Here is a 20,813-nt window from a genome sequence, read left to right as displayed (position 1 = left end):
GCCTGTGTTATACGCTGGGCGTGGCTAGGAGCTCTCATTGGGTTAGTGGCAGGTCTATCACACCCAGTCCACAGCTGATTGGGGGAGAAATGCCCTCCCACACAGGTTACATCCAATGGGAGACTCTGCCCTTTGGCTGCTGTGTTTTCCCAGAGCAGGAATAACAATGGGACTGATGGAGCTGCAGCTTCAGCCCCACAATCCAAAATAGGCCCACTGCATCTGCAGCAACATACACTCCAACAATTTACACACATATATTGATACAAATTCGAAAAGGGGGCATAGCCACGGGTACAGCGACGTGGCCACGCCACTTTTCCCATACTATTAATGGAAGTTTGAAGATGAAACATCGGTACAGACCATAAAAAAAAGGTACTGCACCTGCCAAAAAGGTACAGCTGTAGGGTATGCCACTGCATCTGCTGTAGATAGGGGGGGGGGGGGTGGGGGGGAATAGGATTTTGGTTACCTACCGATAAAAAAATTTCTCGTAGTCCGTAGAGGATGCTGGGGTCCACATTAGTACCATGGAGTATAGACGGGTCCACCAGGAGCCATTGGCACTTTAAGAGTTTGAGAGTGTGGGCTGGCTCCTCCCTCTATGACCCTCCTACCTGACTCAGTCTAGAAACTGTGCCCGAGGAGACGGACATCTTCGAGAGAAGGATTTAACACAGATAGTGGTGAGATTCATACCAGCTCACACATACAAGGCACATCAAGCTAACTTAGCTTGAAAACTCAGCAACCGCTGAAACAAGTAATAATGCAGTACTCAACTAAAACTAAGTAGTACTGAACCAAATAACGCTAGCAGGAAAACAAAGCACTGGGTGGGCGCCCAGCATCCTCTTTGGACTACGAGAAAAGGATTTACCGGTAGGTAACCAAAATCCTATTTTCTCTTATGTCCTAGAGGATGCTGGGGTCCACATTAGTACCATAGGGATGTACCAAAGCTCCCAGAATGGGAGGGAGAGCGCAGAGGCTCCTGCAGAACTGATTGACTGAACTTAAGATCATCAGAGGCCAAAGTATCAAACTTGTAGAACTTTGCAAACGTGTTCGACCCAGTTGCAGCTCGGCAAAGTTGTAAAGCCGAGACACCTCAGGCAGCCACCCAGGAAGAACCCACCTTACGAGTAGAGTGGGCCTTAACCGATGTAGGACACGGCAATCCTGCTGTAGAATACGCATGCTGGATAGCGAACCTGATCCAGCGAGAGGTAGTCTGCTTAGAAGCAGGACACCCAGATTCTTGGGATCATACAGGACAAACAAAGTCCGATTTTCTGTGACGAGCAGTCCTCTTCACATAGATTTTAAGAGCCCTTACAACATCCAAGGACTTTGATGAAACTGAGGAGTCAGTAGCCACTGGCACCACAATAGGTTGGCTGATATGAAATGCTGACACAACCTTTGAAAGGAACTACTGACGTGTCCGGAGCTCAGCTCTATCTTCATGGAAGATCAAGTATGAGCTTTTACATGACAAAGCCCCCAACTTCGACACACATCTAGCAGACACTAAGGCCAACAAAAGTGACAGCCTTCCATGTGAGAAACTTGACCTCAACCTCCGTTAGAGGCTCGAACCAATCCGATTGGAGGAAGTGTAACACCACGTTAAGATCCCAGGGTGCCGTAGGTTGGATGTGCAGAACTCCCTTCAAAAAAGTATGAACCGCAGGGAGGGCAGCCAACTGTTTCTGGAAGAAATGGATAGGGCCGACATCTGGACCTTTACGGATCCCAACTTGAGGCACATATTCACACCTGCTAGCAGGAAGAGGAGAAAACATCCAAGTTGAAACTCCACCATAGGAAATTTCTTAGACTCACACTAAGATACATATTATTTCCAAATACGATGGTAATGTTTAGACGTTACTCAATTCTTAGCCTGTATCAGGGTAGGAATAACCTTGTTTGGAATGCCCTTCAGGCATTCAACCTCCATGACGTCAAATGTAGCCGCAGTAAGTCTTGATAGGCAAACGGCCCCTGCTGCAACAGGTCCTCCCGAAGAGTAAGAGGCCTCGGCTCTTCTTGCAGTAGATTCAGAAGGTCCACGTACCAAGCCCCTCTTGGCCAGTCTGGGGCAATGAGGATCGCTTGAACCCTTGTTCTCCTTATGAGCTTTATGATTCTTGGGATGAGTGGAGGAAACACGTACACTGATTGGAACACCCAGGGAAACACCAGGATGTCCACTGCCACTGCCTATGGGTCCCTCGACCAGGAACAATTACGTCGAAGCCGGATGGAGTCCCCACTCTCCTGGATGGAGATCGTGTCTGCTGAGGTAGTCTGCTTCCCAGTTGTCTACTCCCGGAATGAAGTTGGCTGACAGCGCTAACGCGTGCTATTCTGTCCAGAAGAGTGTTCTTTTCACCTCTGACATTGCCGCTCTGCTCTTCGTTTCGCCTTGTCGGTTTATGTAAGCCACTGTTGTTAAGTTGTCCGACTGCACTTGAATGGCTCGATTTCTCAGAAGAGGGGCCGCCTGAAGAAGACGGTTGTAGATGGATGTTGATGGGCAGGCCGGCTTCCAGGCTTGACCACCGTTCTTGTAAGGTTACTCCTTGAGTGACTGCTCCCCAGCCCTGAAGGCTCGCATCTGTGGTTAGAAGGACCCAGCCCTGAATACCGAACCTACGTTCCTCCAGAAGGTGAAGCAATTGGAGCCACCAGAGGAGTGAAATCCTGGACTTTGGCGACAGGCGAATTCTCTGGTGCATGTGGAGGTGAGATCCCGACCACTTGTCCAAGAGATCCAGTTGGAAGGTCCGAGCGTGGACCTCCCGTACTGGAGAACCTCGTAAGAGGCCACCATTTTTCCTAATAGGCAAATGCATTGATGAACTGTGGCCGGAGGGACCCCAGCCACGAGGGAAATGGCCGCCTGCAGCACTGAAGGGGTTAACCCCTAGTGCCCGGCGCCATTTCTTAAGACAATGGGCGCTTGGCGCCAGATTTGAAATAGACTGTGGGCGCTAGGCGCCGTGTGTCATAAAATGTATAAAATTGTATTTTTAAATGTGCCGTGGTCCCGGACCTCTCCGGAGACCACGGCAGGGAGGACAGCCCCCCGGCGCGCTCAGCAGTGTGTGCGCGCCGGGGGAGAGAAGGCAGCCGCTGACCGCCGGAGTCCGGGAGCTCCGCTCCCGGCAGCGGTCGGTGAAGCCCCGGGCGCACTGGAGTGTGCGCGCCGGGGAGAAGGGTGAGCGCTGCGGCTGGGAGCTCGGCTCCCGCTGCAGTGCTCTCTGTGAGAGCCGCCGCTGGGGGCCGGGAGCTCTGCTCCCAGCGCCTCAGCCCAGCACGGGTGGCCAGCCGCAGCAGCCGGGACAGACGTCCCGGGCTGCTAGCCGGCGAGGGGGGTGCGCTGCAGCCCGGCTTCCCGCCGGACGCTGCAGCGAGGCCACAAGTCAGCACCGCTCACGGGGGACCGGGCTAGCCGGCTCCCTAGCGGTGTGGGGGACATTAGGCTGCCGAGCATGATGGTGAAGCGCTGGGGTCCGGGAGCTACGCTCCCGGCGCCTCAGCGCTGAAACAAGCCAGGGTCACGGCGGCCGGGACAAGTGTCCCGGGCCGCCGGACTTCGGTACAGGGGGGTGCGCCGCTGCGTGCGGCGAGGCCACTGGTTAGTGCCACACTGGGGGGACAGGGAGAGCCAGCTCCCTGGAACCCCAGAGGCAGGAAGGCAGGCTGGAGGATGGGGGAAGCCAGCCCCATACCTCCAGCACTGAGAGAGAGCCCTAGCAGCCAGGCTGCAGGGCTAGGGCTAGTACACAGTAGTTAAAATAATGACATACAGTGTGTTGTAAGGCACTGCAGTGCCTGAGTATGTAGAGTCTGTGCAAGGCACAGGCTCAGTGTATATTTAAAGGGAAATGTACAGTGTGATTTAAAATGTAATGTATTTAAGGATAAATTGCACTTACTTGATTGTGTGTCCCAGGAGGGGGGAATCCATAGCTGTGCAGGCTGATGGATTCTCCCAGACCTTTTCCCCAAAAACGGAATGTTTTCCCATCCAGCCTCACAATTCCAAGAGGCACAGGGAGAGAGAGAAGCAGCTTAGCTATGAAACAAGCTGAGTGGTTTCTTGGAGCTCCATGGAGATCAGCCGTAGTGCCAAGAAACCTGGACCGGGGAGCCAGGCTGCCCAGCTCTGGAGCCCAAATCCAGGCTGCAGGCAGTGAGAGGGGTCCCGGGCAGGTTTCTGGAAGTCAGTTTAGGAGGGAAAACTTCCCCCCAGCCAGACTGAACGGCACCGTGGGAGTATCCTGAATCTCCAAGGTAGGAGAGTCAAAGGAGACCGACCACTCCCCACTGTCCATAGGGAACAATGTTAGGTGTGCATGAGACCAGAGCATGCACAGCTCATGGGTAAACATTGATTGGTTGTGCACCACAGGGCGGGCTTACCCCCTGTGGTAAGGGGTCTTGGAGAGGGATAAAAGAAGGGCAGCTGGCCCATAGGATTGGAATTGTAACATCTTCTTCTGCTGAAAACATCTTGATTGTATGCTGTTGCCCCTAGCAATAGGGAGGAGCCTTTTTAAAGGTTATTTGAGCAATAAACACCTTTGCCTCAAGAAGACTGCTTCATCTTGTGACCTACAGGGTTAGGCCAAACCTAGCCCCGTTCTCCGGCTGTCCAGGGAAGCACCTGACGTCTCCAAGCTCCGCCTTCCGCCAGCTACCGGTAGAGGCCTAGCAAGTGGCTAGAGGGGATTCGTCAACACCACACAGCTGTGGTAAGGCAGTGCGTCGGCACATACAGAGCAGAACCGTGGTTCCAAACGCCACGGCAGGTTAGGAGTTTGGTGGTGGCAGCAAGAACCCGCCCACAGCGCAGTGGGTGGAGTCAGTAACAGGCGGTTACTGACGGTAAGCGGGAATCCCCTATGTGGTCAGGCCTCGTGCGGCTTGACCTTCCATTCTGTGCGCAGTCAACGGGACGCGGCAAGCGGCGAGTGCTTCCGTACGGTACCGTCCTGTCACAGAAATTGGTGGCATAGTGGTGGGATAATCCCAGGCGGCTTTTCATCACCCGATTGGAGAAGCCGAGTTACTCAGGAGAGGAGTAACAGCAGCGCAGGAGAACGCACAAGATGGCGGAATTCAGCGGAATGTCCAAGGAGGATCTGGAGATCGTATGCCAGGGGAAGGGTGTGGAAATCCCTTCCAACGCGTCCAGGAGCGTCATGCAGGCGGCGCTCAGGAGCTGGGAGGAGTCTCATCGGGCGGAGGTGGAAAGCACTGACGGCGTCAGCATCGCAGAGGACGGCCCACCAGTGGACCTTCGTGAGGAATCGGTGAGAACCACAAGCCCCGCCCTCTCTCACAGCAGCAATGTTTCCCAGCAATCCCTAGCAGGGCCAGGATCCCAACGTCCCAGGGGGGGCGACCCGGATACCCTAGCAGATCGGCTAGCGGAATTGGGGGAAAGGGCAACGGAGCAAGAACGCATGCTTGTCATTCGGATGTGGCATGCGGAGCGGGCATCACAGGCCGTGGTACCCCGGGAGCCGTTGTCAGCTGTAGTACACAGATCAGGACGTATTCAGTTTGCCAAGTTTGCAGACAGTGATGGGGACATTGATGGACATTTGCAAGTCTTTGAGAGGACTTGTAAACTACATGATCTACCCAAGTCAGAGTGGGTGAGACACCTTGTGCCCACTCTGCATGGAGAGGCCTTGGAGGCCTATCGAGGAGTGGCGACGGAGGACTGTGGGAACTACGACGAAGTCGCGAAGGCCCTCCTCCAACGATTCTTCATCACTCCAGAGTCTTACAGGAAGAAGTTCAGAGACTTGCCCAAGAATCCTAGCAGCACCCATGAGCAGTTCGCCACCCAGCTGCGGCAGTACGTGGTGAAGTGGGTGAAGGATTCGGAAGCCACTACATGGGACGCACTGATCGACCTGATCTGCAGGGAGCAGTTCTATCGCAGGTGCGCCCAAGAAGTGAAGGAGTGGGTGCTAGATCGGGAGCCACCCAGCTTAAAAATGGCTGCCCAATTAGCCGACAAATATGTGGCAATTCGGCCACGGGGGCAGAAGCGCCCCGCCAGCAGCCAGCTCCAACAGACTGTACCACCAAGGGGACCCCCCTCTTCAGCTCATCACCCCCAAAGACAAGCATCTTCCAACCCGGGTGCTCTTGGCCAGCTACCGCACCGCAGCATCCCTGCAACTGATCAGAGATCATCGGTGCCACGACTGGAGAAGAAGTGCTACGGCTGTGGGAAAATCGGACATCTGAGGATGAACTGTCCTGCATCCCAAGCACCCCAGACTCGTGCCCCAAATCCGAGTGCTGGAGCCCGGATCGCTTGTTTGACGAGAGGAGATGAGCCTACAGAGACTGTTCCCCCTCCAGTCAGTCCGATGGAGTGTGGCGAGAGACAGGTGCACTCTGCGGAGAGAGTCACCTGCATGGCCAAACAGCCCCTACACAACATGTGGAGGCACCTGCAGCCAGTCCACGTGGGACCCCTGCAGGGAGAAGGCCTAAGAGACTCTGGGGCCTCAATCACTGTGGTGAGCCCCCACCTTATAGATCCTGCTGCAGTATTGCAGGGTCGCACTGCCACGATCACCCTGGCAGAAGGAACAGAAAAAGCGGTTCCTATGGCAAGAGTCTACCTGGACTGGGGAGCTGGACCAGAGTTGCGAGAAGTTGCCGTCATGGATGGTCTCCCAACTGATGTGGTCCTAGGAAATTATCTGGGTGGTGGGATCGTCACTACGTTTGTTGGCGCCATTCCCCGGAGTCAAGTTCCAAAACCACCGTTGACATCAGCTACTCCAGCACAGCCCAGCCCAGAGGAAAAGACTACAGCTGCTAGACAACTGCCAGCACAGCCAACCACAGCATCAACCAGCCCAGAGGAAAAGATTACAGCGGCTAGATCAGTACATCGACCCCGCATGCCTTTTACCTCTGGTATGCCTACGTCCCCTAGCAACGCAGAGGATGTCGGTTCCAGCTCGTTTGATCCTGTGGGGGTGCCCAATGATGCTCCTGACCCAAGTGGTTTGCCAACTCCGGCGGTGAGTATGAGAAACCACACTGACTTTTCCATGACTGACCCCTACCAGACTGACCCTAGTAGTCCCCACCTAGATCCCCCTGTAGTGTGTCCCAATTTAGGAGAGATTGAGGGCCGCAGGCAGGAGTTTAGGGAGGCTCAACTCTCTGACCCATCCCTGAAAGGCATGAGGCACCACTCCGGCAGCGGCCTTGACAGGGTTGGGGTGGGAAGTTTGACCTGGCGGGAAGGGTTAAGGTACAGGGTAGCCAGGAAAGTGGGAGGGGATAGACCAGATAGGGAATGTGTCCAACTGGTCCCCTCAGGGAACTTTCCTGCGCAACCGGTGACAGACCGTACCCTGAAGTGCCTGACACAGAGCTTACCCTGGTCTGGAATGTCGGATGACGCCCAGACCAACTGTAAGGCTGGTGCCATGCGTTGGCAGCCGGGGCACTCCAGCGGTTGTGTTGTCTCTGGGCCTCTGCCCATAGGAGAACCCTTGCAGCAAGTTGCTGTGGACATAGCAGGTCCCCTGCCTGTGCGCAGTAGATCGGGGAAGACACGCAGCCTCCCTGTAGTGGATGCCACACAGGATCCAGAGGCTGATGGTCTGGCCGCCATCCCTGTGGCACAGGTAGCGGACGAGGAGGAAGGAGTAGGCCTAGGTGACAGGGTAGGTTTCCCGAGTCATAGGTCGACGGAGGAGGATTGGAGGGCAGGTCTGACAGTTAGGGCAGACAGTTGCCAGATAGGTATGACGGAGGTGCAGTGCCTGGGGCACCATGTGGGAGGAGACAGGGGTAGGCCCAACCCAGAGGGGGTGGAGGCAACCAGAGGCTGTCCCCGACCCACATCACCCAGACCGGTACTGACCTTAGAACCTGTAAGGCCCTACGGACATGTTGTCATTGACTTTAGTCCTGTAGTGAACCCCTTGACAGAGATGGCTAGGAAGGGCATTCCCAAGTCAGTGGACTTTGCACCCGCTTGCGAGTTGGCATTCCAGTCATTGAAAGAGGCTCGGGTACCCGCTCCAGTGCTGATGGCGCACATTCTTGACCAGGACTGTGTGTTACGAACTATTGCGCCACTGCACGGACTGGGAGCAGTACCGAGCCAGAAAGAGCCATATGGGCAGGAGCACCCTGTGGCCTGGTTGAGCAGTATACTGCTATTGTGGGAGGTGGGGTATGCCACAGTTGGGACACCGTGGGTGGCACTTGTTTGTAACCGGCCCCCCACCGTGGTGACTTACCACCTACCTGTTAGGTGGCTGCAACCTACCTTGGGGAAATTGGACAGACTTTTGTGGTGGAGCCTTGAACTTGGACTTCAGGTGGACTATTTGAACATTGTGCACCCACGAAGAGAGGCCCACTACACTATGGATGAACTGTCTAGGCCAGAGCCTACACCCCCCAGGTGACCTTCACCCCAACGGACTGCGGGACCAGGACCCAAATCGTTGGGACATGGGTCCCTGGTTGACCCGCTTGAATGGGGGGGGAGGAGTGTGGCCGGAGGGACCCCAGCCACGAGGGAAATGGCCGCCTGCAGCACTGAAGGGGTTAACCCCTAGTGCCCGGCGCCATTTCTTCAGACAATGGGCGCTTGGCGCCAGATTTGAAATAGACTGTGGGCGCTAGGCGCCGTGTGTCATAAAATGTATAAAATTGTATTTTTAAATGTGCCGTGGTCCCGGACCTCTCCGGAGACCACGGCAGGGAGGACAGCCCCCCGGCGCGCTCAGCAGTGTGTGCGCGCCGGGGGAGAGAAGGCAGCCGCTGACCGCCGGAGTCCGGGAGCTCCGCTCCCGGCAGCGGTCGGTGAAGCCCCGGGCGCACTGGAGTGTGCGCGCCGGGGAGAAGGGTGAGCGCTGCGGCTGGGAGCTCGGCTCCCGCTGCAGTGCTCTCTGTGAGAGCCGCCGCTGGGGGCCGGGAGCTCTGCTCCCAGCGCCTCAGCCCAGCACGGGTGGCCAGCCGCAGCAGCCGGGACGGACGTCCCGGGCTGCTAGCCGGCGAGGGGGGTGCGCTGCAGCCCGGCTCCCCGCCGGACGCTGCAGCGAGGCCACAAGTCAGCACCGCTCACGGGGGACCGGGCTAGCCGGCTCCCTAGCGGTGTGGGGGACATTAGGCTGCCGAGCATGATGGTGAAGCGCTGGGGTCCGGGAGCTACGCTCCCGGCGCCTCAGCGCTGAAACAAGCCAGGGTCACGGCGGCCGGGACAAGTGTCCCGGGCCGCCGGACTTCGGTACAGGGGGGTGCGCCGCTGCGTGCGGCGAGGCCACTGGTTAGTGCCACACTGGGGGGACAGGGAGAGCCAGCTCCCTGGAACCCCAGAGGCAGGAAGGCAGGCTGGAGGATGGGGGAAGCCAGCCCCATACCTCCAGCACTGAGAGAGAGCCCTAGCAGCCAGGCTGCAGGGCTAGGGCTAGTACACAGTAGTTAAAATAATGACATACAGTGTGTTGTAAGGCACTGCAGTGCCTGAGTATGTAGAGTCTGTGCAAGGCACAGGCTCAGTGTATATTTAAAGGGAAATGTACAGTGTGATTTAAAATGTAATGTATTTAAGGATAAATTGCACTTACTTGATTGTGTGTCCCAGGAGGGGGGAATCCATAGCTGTGCAGGCTGATGGATTCTCCCAGACCTTTTCCCCAAAAACGGAATGTTTTCCTATCCAGCCTCACAATTCCAAGAGGCACAGGGAGAGAGAGAAGCAGCTTAGCTATGAAACAAGCTGAGTGGTTTCTTGGAGCTCCATGGAGATCAGCTGTAGTGCCATGAAACCTGGACCGGGGAGCCAGGCTGCCCAGCTCTGGAGCCCAAATCCAGGCTGCAGGCAGTGAGAGGGGTCCCGGGCAGGTTTCTGGAAGTCAGTTTAGGAGGGAAAACTTCCCCCCAGCCAGACTGAACGGCACCGTGGGAGTATCCTGAATCTCCAAGGTAGGAGAGTCAAAGGAGACCGACCACTCCCCACTGTCCATAGGGAACAATGTTAGGTGTGCATGAGACCAGAGCATGCACAGCTCATGGGTAAACACTGATTGGTTGTGCACCACAGGGCGGGCTTACCCCCTGTGGTAAGGGGTCTTGGAGAGGGATAAAAGAAGGGCAGCTGGCCCATAGGATTGGAATTGTAACATCTTCTTCTGCTGAAAACATCTTGATTGTATGCTGTTGCCCCTAGCAATAGGGTGGAGCCTTTTTAAAGGTTATTTGAGCAATAAACACCTTTGCCTCAAGAAGACTGCTTCATCTTGTGACCTACAGGGTTAGGCCAAACCTAGCCCCATTCTCCGGCTGTCCAGGGAAGCACCTGACGTCTCCAAGCTCCGCCTTCCGCCAGCTACCGGTAGAGGCCTAGCAAGTGGCAAGAGGGGATTCGTCAACACCACACAGCTGTGGTAAGGCAGTGCGTCGGCACATACAGAGCAGAACCGTGGTTCCAAACGCCACGGCAGGTTAGGAGTTTGGTGGTGGCAGCAAGAACCCGCCCACAGCGCAGTGGGTGGAGTCAGTAACAGGCGGTTACTGACGGTAAGCGGGAATCCCCTATGTGGTCAGGCCTCGTGCGGCTTGACCTTCCATTCTGTGCGCAGTCAACGGGACGCGGCAAGCGGCGAGTGCTTCCGTACGGTACCGTCCTGTCACATGAACCGACACCCGAGATGGCTTCAGGACATCCCGGACCATGGCTTCTATCACCAACGCCTTTTCCTGTGCAAAAAACATCCTCTGCACTTCCGTATCCAGGATCATTCCCAGAAATGACAACCTCTGGGTTGGTTCCAAATGTGACTTTGGAAGGTCCAGAATCCAACCGTGACTCTGGAGCAGTCACGTTGTGAGGACAATGGACTGCCGCAGCCTCTCTTGGGACAATGCCTTTATCAGCAGGTCGTACAAATATGGAATGATGTTCACACTCTGCTTGCGGAGGAGAATCATAATTTCCGCTATCTCCTTGGTTAACACCCTCGGTGTTGTGGAGAGGCTGAATGGAGATCAGCCAGATGCGGCAGCCAGATCGGAATGTGGAGGTACGCATCCTTGATATCCAGGGATACCAGGAATTCCCCTTCTTCCAGACCTGATATCACCACCTTGAGAAACTCCATCTTGAACTTGAATTCCTTTAGAAAGGGGTTCAATGATTTTAGGTTCAGAATGGGCCTGACCAAACCATCCGGTTTTGGTACCACGAAAAGGTTCGAATAGTAACCATTGTTCAGCATGTGAGGTGGTACTGGCACAATGACCTGTGCCTCTACCAGCTTTTAGACAGCGTCTTGTAGTACATTGCTGTCCTCCAACAGAGTTGGCAAGCCTGACTTGAAAAAAAGATGAGGAGGGAGACTTTGAAATTCCAGACCTTATCCCTGAGACACAACATCTACCACCCAGCGATCCAGGCCGGACGATACCCTGACATGACTGAAGTGTCTGAGACTCACTCCCACTGGCCCCACCACCGGGGCGTGCAGTCCACCATCATGCGGAGGACTTTGGCGTACCCGAAGCAGGCTTTTGTTCCTGGGAACCTGCAGCGGCAGGTTTCTTGGACTTAACCTGACCTCCCCTAAAGAAGGTATTGGAAGTTCTGGCCTTTTTAGGCTTGGTAGGCCGAAAGGACTGTGTTGCAGATGAAGAGAGAGATTTTTTTCGGAGAAGGGGCTGCTGAGGAATGAAACGGAGACTTACCCGCTATAGCGGTGGATATCCACGCATCTAGAGCTTCCCCAAAGAGAGCCTGACCTGTATAGGTGTCACAACTGAGGATTTTGACTGACAGGAGAAAGCCTCAGTTGTAGGGGCTGAGAGGAACTTAAACCGGGGAGGTTTAATCAGACCCCTGGACATGTAAGTGTTAAAATGAAACCCGAAGGTGTGACCATGACAACCAGGTAAAAGTCAAAATAAAAGTTTATTAACAGACTCCGTGTAAACAAACAGCATTCAAGGTAAATAATGGCGATGATAATTAATATGATTCCTGGAGCACTCTGGTCATGAAATGGTTACACAGGACACTGGTAGGTAAGAACAGCTGTTAAAGTCCTTAGATGGAATAACCTTACCAGGCCTGGCTGTAGTAGTGAAGATATCCAAGGAACATGCCAGTAGATGAAACAGATGAAGTTGGTAACTTGAATCAGCTGTTGTATTTGCTGGATAGAACCAGCCAGGTGGTAAGACACGGAGTAGATGCGGAATGGAATCAGCCAGATGGTAAAGTCACTGAATGAATGCTGGGTGGAACCAGCCAGGTGATGAAACACGGAGTGAATGTGGAATGGAATCAGCCAGATGGTAAAGTCACTGAATGAATGCTGGGTGGAACCAGCCAGGTGATGAAACACGGAGTGAATGTAGTAAGATGCTAGGGAGCGTGGAAACAGAGGAGTTGAAGGATGATTACCGGTGGTAGTGGATACTGCTGGAAGCAGATGAAGTAGCTGGAAGCTGGATCAGCCACAGAGGGCTGCAGAGCCAGGCTGCACTGCAAGATGGTAGGCAGGTACGGGTCTCTTTAGTGGATGCTGGAGACAGGAGCTGGAACCTGGAAACACAACCACAGGAGAGAGACTGGAACAAGGTATGACAAACAAAGCACTGACCTCTTTCTGGCCCAGACACAGGATACTTATACCTGCAGCTATGCAGGCATTGGCTGGGCAATTATGCAGATTTCCAGAGGCAGTGGATTGGTGAAACTGGAGCATGTGATTAGATCCAACATGGCTGCGCCCATGTTAGAACTTGGAGGGAAAGCTGGTTTGGAAACCATGTGGAAACATAACAGTAATGGCGGCGCCGGCCGCAGAGGACAGGAGACGCCATGCAGGATTCAAACATGGCGCCGCTGTGACAGCGTCTCAGCGTGACAGGAGGGATATGCAGAATGTGGACACAGATGAGATCCGGCCTTGGAACGCTGAGCCAGCCTCAGGAGACATCTGAAAGGCAAGTAATGGCGTCCAGATACCCGGATCGTGACAGCACCCCCACCTTTAGTAGTGGCCCCAGGACACTTCTTAGGTTTTAGAGGAAACTTTGAGTGGAACTTCCGGACCAAGGCAGGAGCATGGACATCTGACGCATTGGTCCAAGAGCGTTCTTCAGGACCATAGCCCTTCCAGTCAATAAGATATTGCAACTGACCGTAACGGAAACGTGAGTCCAGAATCTTGGCCACCTCATACTCGACTCCCCGTTGAGTCTGAACTTTAGGAGCTGGAGGAAGTGTAGAATGAAACCGATTCAGGATCAGTGGTTTCAACAGGGAAACATGGAATGTCCTGGGTATTTTCAAGAAGGGAGGTAACTGAAGCCTGTAAGCAACGGGATTGATGACCTGTTCAATTTTAAAAGGACCAATGAAACGAGGTGCAAATTTCATGCTAGGAACTCTCAACCTCAAATTCTTCGTGGACAACCATACACGATCACCCACCTTGAGAGCAGGAACCGCTCTACGCTTCCTATCAGCAAACTTCTTGTACCTGAATGAGGCTTTAAGCGCGGACATTCTTCCAGTTATTTGAGAACTGGCGCAAGGTGACATCCACTGCTGGAACAGAAGTTGCTGGAAGCGGTTGGAATTCTGGAACTTTAGGGTGGAATCCGTAGTTGATGAAGAATGGTGTTGAAGAAGATGAGGAATGGTATTGATTGTTGTGGCTAAACTCGGCCCAAGGAAGGAGTTGAACCCAGTCATCTTGGGAGGAAGACACATAAATGCGGAGGAAGGCCTCCAAGTCCTGATTCACCCTCTCGGTTTGACCATTGGTCTGAGGATGGTAAGCTGTAGAAAACTTTAACTTGACTTTGAGGGCTTGACACAAACTTCGCCAGAATTTGGCTACGAATTGTACTCCACGATCAGAGATGATCTCTTCAGGAAGACTGTGAAGTCGGAAGATCTCTTGGATAAACACTTGAGCCAACTTGGAAGCTGACGGAAGACCGGTGAGGGGTATGAAATGTGCCATCTTGGTGAACCGGTCAACTACCACCCAGATGGTATTAAACTTGTTGCATATAGGCAGATCTGAAACAAAGTCCATCGACAAATGGGTCCACGGTCGACTGGGAACAGATAATGGAACCAGTTGCCCCGCAGGAGACTGGCGGGGAACTTTGTGTTGGGCACACTTTGGGCAAGAGGCAATAAACTCCTTGACGTCCTTCTTCAGAGTTGGCCACCAGTAGGACCTAGAGATAAACTCGAGGGTTTTCTGAATGCCTGTATGTCCGGCAAAACGGGAAGCATGGGTCCAATGCATGAGCTTCTTCCTCAACACCGGCTTCACAAAACTTTTCCCTGGTGGGGGCGTAGAGCCCATCCCTACCGTGGAGAATGCCAACGGATTAATAATAGGATGCTTGTCTGAAGACTCTGACTCGTTTTCTTGCTCCCAAGAGCGGGAAAGGGCATCGGCCTTGCGATTCTGAGAGCCCGGACAGAACTGGAGTTTAAAGTCGAACCTGGAAAAGAAAAGTGCCCATCTGGCCTGACGAGGGTTAAGACATTGTGCGCCTTTCAGGTATAGAAGATTCTTGTGGTCGGTAAGTATAGTGATTGAATGAGAAGCTCCCTCCAACAGATATCTCCACTCCTCTAGAGCGAGCTTGATGGCTAGCAACTCCTGGTCGCCAATGGCATAGTTGCGCTCAGCTGGGGAGAACTTCCGGGAGAAGAAACTGCAAGGATCTAGATGGCCATCTTTAGCCCTCTGGGATAACACTGCTCCTACTCCAACGGAGGAGGCATCCACCTCTAGGATGAAAGGAGAGTTGATGTCGGGCTGTTTCAGAACTGGTGCAGAGATGAAACTTTGCTTTAAAAGATGAAAAGCTTGCGTAGCTTCTTCAGACCACTTGGACGGGTTAGCACCCTTCTTGGTTAATGCAGTGATAGGCGCCACAATGGTGGAAAAGTCTCGTATAAACTTTCTGTAATAATTGGCGAACCCTAAGAACCTCTGGACCCCTTTGAGGGTTAAGGGTATCGGCCAATTCTGGATTGCTTGTAGTTTCTCAGGATCCATCTCTAGTCCGGAACCGGACACAATGTAACCTAGAAACGGAATGGATTTAACTTCAAAAACACATTTCTCCAATTTGCAATAGAGATGATTGACTCGGAGACGGGACAGAACCTCCTTTACACAGTAACGATGTTCCTCTAGATTATTGGCAAAGATGAGGATATCGTCTAGATATACCACGACATGGCGGTATAAGATGTATCTGAAGATCTCATTGACGAAATGCTGGAAGACAGCTGGAGCGTTGCTCAATCCGAAGGGCATGACGAGGTACTCATAATGTCCATCACGGGTGTTAAAGGCGGTCTTCCACTCGTCGCCCTCCCGGATCCGGATGAGATTGTAGGCACCCCTCAAATCCAACTTTGTAAAGATGGTTGCTCTGCTGACTCTATCGAAGAGCTCTGTAATCAAGGGTAAAGGATACCGGTTCTTGATGGTAATGTCATTCAGACCTCTGTAATCGATGCATGGTCGCAGACCACCGTCTTTCTTCTTAACGAAGAAGAAGCCTGCGCCGGCTGGCGAAGAAGAAGGTCGGATGAAACCTTTCGCCAGGTTCTCTTTGATGTACTCCTCCATGGAGTGCATCTCAGGCAGAGACAACGGGTAAGTTCAGCCTCGAGGTGGAACCTTCCCTGGAATGAGATCAATTGGGCAGTCCCATTCTCTATGAGGAGGAAGGATATCAGCAGAAGCTTTACTGAACACGTCCGTGTAGTCTTGATATGGAGGAGGTGGGACATCATACGACCTGGGGAGAGTAGAACAAACAGGAAGCACTTTGGACAAACAGGTCTCAGCACAGGAGGGACCCCATGCTAGTATCTGCGTAGTTGTCCAGTCAATCGATGGATTGTGGAGGCGGAGCCATGGAAGGCCCAAAACCACTGGATGTGTGGCTCTTGGAATCACTAGGAAGGAAATAAATTCTGCATGAAGAACTCCCACTCTCAGACGAACTGGTAGAGTCCTTAGAGAAATAACTGCATCAAAAATCTTGCTGCCATCCACGGCAGTTAAGGAGATGGACGAAGGAAGTCTCTCGGTGGGTAGGGACCACCGTTTAACATAAGCTTCAGTTATGAAATTCCCAGCTGCTCCGGAATCAAGGAGGGCAATGACGTTCCTGTAACGTTGAGCAATTTGAAGCGAGACTGGGAGATTACAATCACGAGGGGATGGAGAGGAGAGCATTACTCCTAGCCGGCCCTCTCCTTGGCGAGCTAGGACTTGAAGTCCCGGACGTTTGGGACAGGCATTGATTGCGTGAGACGGAGCTGCACAGTAGAGACAGCGGAACTCGGAAAGACGTCTTCGGCGCTCAGCAGGGGATAGACGGGAACGACCAATTTGCATGGGCTCATCTTCGGACAGAGACGGTTGACGAGGAGGAGGAGCAGAAGATTTTGGAGTGGATGACCTTCCTCGCTCAATTGCTCTTTCGCTGAACCGTAGATCAACCTTCGTGCATAATGAAATTAGCTCATCCAACTTAGAGGGCAAGTCTCTGGTAGCTAACTCATCCTTGATGCGCGCAGATAAGCCATGCCAGAATGCAGCATACAGGGCATCGTCGTTCTATGCCAGTTCGGATGCCAGGATTTGGAACTGTATTAAATACTGTCCCACAGTACGTGTTCCCTGGCGTAAACGGAGAATCTCAGATGAAGCAGAGGTTACCCGGCCTGGCTCGTCGAAGATGCGCCTGAATGTTGCCACAAAGTCAGTATAGGAGGACAGCAGGGGATCAGACTTCTCCCATAAAGGTGATGCCCAGTCAAGGGCTGAGCCGCTGAGAAGGGAGATGATATAGGCAATTTTAGTACGGTCACTGGGGAAATTGCCAGGTTGAAGCTCAAAATGGATTTCGCATTGGTTGAGAAATCCCCTGCAGAACCTTGGAGATCCGTCAAATTTTGCTGGCGTTGGAAGATGAAGACGTGGAATGGAGATGGGCAAGGTGGGTGGGGTTACAGCTGGTGTCACTGTGGTGGATGCACCGGACGTGTCAGGTTCACAGAGGGTCGTTTGAATCCCATCCAGCCGCATAGAGAGATCCTGGAGACAGCAGATGATATGGCCTTGTGCAGCCTCCTGATGTTCAAGTCGGGCTGCCAGTTCTTGCATCGGCCTAGCCGCTTGATCCTGGTCTCCGGCTGGATTCATAGGGTCAGTGCTTACTGTCACAACTGAGGATTTTGACTGACAGGAGAAAGCCTCAGTTGTAGGGGCTGAGAGGAACTTAAACCGGGGAGGTTTAATCAGACCCCTGGACATGTAAGTGTTAAAATGAAACCCGAAGGTGTGACCATGACAACCAGGTAAAAGTCAAAATAAAAGTTTATTAACAGACTCCGTGTAAACAAACAGCATTCAAGGTAAATAATGGCAATGATAATTAATATGATTCCTGGAGCACTCTGGTCATGAAATGGTTACACAGGACACTGGTAGGTAAGAACAGCTGTTAAAGTCCTTAGATGGAATAACCTTACCAGGCCTGGCTGTAGTAGTGAAGATATCCAAGGAACATGCCAGTAGATGGAACAGATGAAGTTGGTAACTTGAATCAGCTGTTGTATTTGCTGGATAGAACCAGCCAGGTGGTAAGACACGGAGTGGATGTGGAATGGAATCAGCCAGATGGTAAAGTCACTGAATGAATGCTGGGTGGAACTAGCCAGGTGATGAAACACGGAGTGAATGTGGATTGGAATCAGCCAGATGGTAAAGTCACTGAATGAATGCTGGGTGGAACCAGCCAGGTGAGAAACACGGAGTGAATGTAGTAAGATGCTAGGGAGCGTGGAAACAGAGGAGTTGAAGGATGATTACCGGTGGTAGTGGATACTGCTGGAAGCAGATGAAGTAGCTGGAAGCTGGAAGCTGGATCAGCCACGGAGGGCTGCAGAGTCAGGCTGCACTGCAAGATGGTAGGCAGGTACGGGTCTCTTTAGTGGATGCTGGAGACAGGAGCTGGAACCTGGAAACACAACCACAGGAGAGAGACTGGAACAAGGTATGACAAACAAAGCACTGACCTCTTTCTGGCCCAGACACAGGATACTTATACCTGCAGCTATGCAGGCATTGGCTGGGCAATTATGCAGATTTCCAGAGGCAGTGGATTGGTGAAACTGGAGCATGTGATTAGGTCCAACATGGCTGCGCCCATGTTAGAACTTGGAGGGAAAGCTGGTTTGGAAACCATGTGGAAACATAACAGTAATGGCGGCGCCGGCCGCAGAGGACAGGAGATGCCATGCAGGATTCAAACATGGCGCCGCAGTGACAGCGTCTCAGCGTGACAGGAGGGATATGCAGAATGTGGACACAGATGAGATCCGGCCTTGGAACGCTGAGCCAGCCTCAGGAGACATCTGAAAGGCAAGTAATGGCGTCCAGATACCCGGATCGTGACAATAGGGTAGCGACTCCACCCTTCTTTTGGATTCCGCGTCGGCTGACCACTGGCGCAGCCATAGTCCCAGACGAGCTGAAACAGACATGGAAGATATTCCCACAGCCATGGAACCCAGGCCTTTCACGAATTCTACCATAAAACCCGTATCCAAATCCTCAAGTAAGGTACCCGACCACTTTACTATTGCCTTTGCAATCCAGTAGCAATAGTGGGATGTAACATGGCTCCTGAAGCAGTATACATTGATTTAAGCATGTTATCAATTTTCCTATCAGCCGGCTCCTTTAAGGCGGTAGATCCTGGAACAGGTAAAACCACCTTTTTTGAGAGTCTGGACACAGAGGCATCAACAATTGGCGGGTTTTCCCATTTTTTCCTATCCTCCTCAGGGAAAGAAAATGCCACCTGGACCCTTTTAGGGATCTGGAATTTTTTCTCAGGGTTAACCCATGCTTTTTACAATATAGCATTCAATTCCTTTGACGCATGGAAGGTTAGCAAGGCTTTTTTCTTTTCAGTGAAAAAAGCCCCCTCAACCTGCTCAGGTGTGGTATCATTAACATTTAACACATCCCTGATAGCCTCTACCAACAATTGCACCCCCTTTGCAAGAGATGTGGACCCCTGCAACACATCCCCAACACCATCTGTAGTGTCAGAATCGGTATCGATATCGTCTTGTGCGACATGCACAAGCGCACGTTTGTGTGTTGGTATATATATAACGGGGCGTCCTGAGGTACCAGAACCAGGCCATACTGCCATAGAGCTCTATAATACCTGGGTTGCAGATTCATTACTTGCAACCCTGTCAGCAATCTGAGAAATCCAAGATTTGATAGAGGAAAACCACTCTGGTTCCCTTGCTGGTATCTGTGCTAAACCAGTGCTATCCTGATTACATGGAATGGGATCATCCTGGGAGGATGAATCCTCTGCAGCATATGACACAGTGTCCCTGTACATAGCTAAAGGAGACCATCAAACACTCCACACACACAGGTGGGGGCAGACAGAGTTTACCCCCCAAGAATGGCAAGAGAGACACAGAGATCGGAGCCAACCCACACACAGCGCTTTCAGCAAAGGGAGGCCCCTTATCAGCGCAGACTGTGTCCCTTAATAGGAGACACAGGGGCAGATGTATTAACGTGGAGACGGCATAAGCAAGTGATAAACCAGTGAGAAATGCCATGTGATAAACACACTAGCCAATCAGCTCCAATATGTAAATTAACAGTTAGGAGCTGATTGGCTAGTGCGTGTATCACCTTGCATTTATCACTGGTTTATCACTTCCTTATGCCTTCTCCAGGTTAATACATCTGCCCCACAGTCGGTTTACAGCTTCCCCTCCCCCTTCTACAGCCCCCTGGTACCGTGTACTGACAGTTGAAGCTGACAGTTAGAGCTGCTGTGGAGGGACCTGTTCTTCCATCCAGCACTGTGCAGGCAGGAAAATGGCGCTGCTGAGTCTTCATAGATTATACTGGCCTGAGGTAAAACTTGCTGGCTGAGATCTGTGGACCCCGACAGACTTGAGGACCAGTGTGGGGGTAAGCGCTGGCTCAGGGTGCCCCTCACAGGGCCGCACCAGGTGTCTCTGAACCTTCACAGGAGCGCAGTTAATACTGCTCTCCCTCCCCGTTGCCGCCGTATTCTCACCGGCCCCCTGCTTGCTAGGGGGGTCGGTGACTCACTCACCACTTCTTCAGCTCTGTTAGGGGTTGGCGGCATGCTGCTGGGGCGAGCGGTCCCCTGTGGCGGAGACCGATCAGACCCCTCTGGAGCTCAGTGTCCAGTCAGCTGAGACAATGGCTCAGACCCCGCAGGGCGGACACGGCTCCCCCCCCTTAGTCCCTCGCTGCAGGCAGGCTGTTGCCAATAGCCTCCTGTAAAATAAAAACTCTAAAAATAACTGTTACTAGAAAAGCTCTGTAGAGCTCCCCTAGCTGTGACCGGCTCCTCCGGGCACATTTTCTAAACTGAGTCTGGTGGGAGGGGCATAGACGGAGGAGCCAGCCCACACTCTCAAACTCTTAAAGTGCCAATGGCTCCTGGTGGACCCGTCTTTACCCCATGGTACTAATGTGGACCCCAGCATCCTCTAGGACGTAAGAGAAACATTTATTCTGTACACACAACAGAAAGGAATTTGAAAATAACACTGTGTAGCAATGGTCTAGCCTTTTATAATCACATACATTTGTATACTACTTTATTTTTTACATGCACTTATATTTAGCTGGCTTTTATTTAATAAATAAAGGTTA

Source organism: Pseudophryne corroboree, chromosome 10, assembly GCF_028390025.1.
Source record: "Pseudophryne corroboree isolate aPseCor3 chromosome 10, aPseCor3.hap2, whole genome shotgun sequence".
NCBI classification, from domain to species: domain Eukaryota; kingdom Metazoa; phylum Chordata; class Amphibia; order Anura; family Myobatrachidae; genus Pseudophryne; species Pseudophryne corroboree.
The sequence above is the reverse complement of the archived record's forward strand: the minus strand, read 5'-3'. Positions refer to the sequence as shown.